Source organism: Pteropus alecto, unplaced genomic scaffold, assembly GCF_000325575.1.
Source record: "Pteropus alecto unplaced genomic scaffold, ASM32557v1 scaffold75, whole genome shotgun sequence".
Lineage (NCBI taxonomy): Eukaryota > Metazoa > Chordata > Mammalia > Chiroptera > Pteropodidae > Pteropus > Pteropus alecto.
In genome coordinates, this window is record NW_006440638.1 from 15,997,429 (window position 1) to 15,999,320 (window position 1,892).

The following is a 1,892-nucleotide window of genomic DNA, read 5'->3' on the forward strand; positions in this document are numbered from 1 at the left end:
CCCCATCTCCTTTTCCTTGGGTGGGGACAACTCTGAGGCATAAGGTCCACTCCACGGCTCCCTGCTGGGATCAGGCTGAAACTGCCTATGTGGACTTTGAGGTAGCACTCGGGCTTGGCTTCTTCCCATTCTCAGTCTTGATTTCCCAACTTTGACCCCAGTTTTCCTGGAGAACTTAATTAATAAATCACTTGCACATGAATGTGCTCTTCCAGATTTGTTTCTAGGGAACCCTTAAGACAGATACCAAAACCTAAGGCCCCTGGGCTGCAGGAGCATCTATATAATTTAAAAAACACAAATGCTCGGGTTACACCCCCAGAGATTCTTATTTAGTTAGTCTCGGGTGTGGTTTGGACATCAGCATGTTTAAAGCTTGTCAGGTGAATCTGCTGAGAATCACTTTAAAAGAAAACAAAAACAAAAACAAAAGCTTTAGAATATCCAAAAACCACTTTGGTCAGGCTATCGTTATAAATTCAAATTCTCAGGCCTCCCTACCTCAGGTTTTCTGAATCCATTATGTTTGTATATCTAACAATATAAAAATTTCACATATATAAAAGTAGAGAAAACAATATGAAGAATTCCAGAGTTATACAGCTTCAACAATTAACTCATGGGTGAAAGTTTTTTAATGTGTAGGTGGTCTATGAGCCACATGCTGAAAAACATTGCACAAAGGTTTATGAAATTAGCTTTGTAGATGCCATAACTGCTACCGGGTGTATAATAAACACCTGGGTAAGTCCGCTGAGAGTATCTGGCTCAGCCAGGAATGGCAATTAAGTTTCAACCTGCATACTCCTGTGATAGATGATTAGAGGCTCTCAAAAGTGTTGAGAAGGATTCTGAAACTGAGTCTAGATTCAGCCAGAAAGGACAGCAGGATGAATGTTTGCCTAAAGGTCTCTAATTTTAGCTAACCATTGGGACAGTGTATTAGATATGGTTAATAAGGCTTTGTTCTAGGAAGAGTCCAATGTAATTTGTACAGGTAGCAAATTCTTCTTTTTGTTTATAAAATGAATGTAAGAGAGTGCCCTGATGCTCTGGAGGAAAGTAACAGGGTTATCTTGTGAAACTCCAAGACTTTCAAGGGCAAACATAAATCCCATCATGCTTCCGTTGAAGAAAATACTCAGGGAGAAGTTCTATTACTTTCTTCATAGCCTTAAAATGCAAGGTTACGCTAGCATAATCAATGTTTAGTCTAGAATCATATCTGTGTTTATAATTTAAAAATATGTTTTTGAAAATATATCTCTTCTATAAAAAGGTTTTGTAGGTGATCAATAATTAGCCAGTATTTGTGCTGTAGAAAAATCAGAAAATATTTTGTTATACAGAAAAAAATTTAGCCCAGATCATATTTATGTACTAATTTTCTTCAAGAAAATATTACCTTGGATCAAACTAACAAATCAGACAAACATATCAGCATAAGATCTTAGATTCTAAAGTCAGATAGATAGTCTAGGTTAAAATTTAGGCTTTACTGCTTTCTGGCTTTGTGACCTTGGCCAACTCTCTTAACCTCTCTGTGCCTCGGGGGTTTTTTTGTTTGTTTGTTTTTTGTTTTTATTTGTGATGGGGTTAATAATAGGATCTACCTCAGGGCTATTATGAAGATTAAATGAGGTCATACATATAAAGGGCCTAGAATAGTGCTTGGCTAATAGTACTCAATAAATATTAAATAATTTATTAGTATTATTTTAGGATAATAAACTCTCTTGGTTTTTCTCCTACCTCTATGACAACTCCTTTATTTTCTTTCCTTGTTCATCCTCTATTGGACCTTTAAATCTTGAAAGGTTCTCAGGGCTCCATCATAGCCTCCCTTCCCTTCTCCCTTCCCTTCCCCCTTCCCTTCCCCCTTCCCTTTCCCC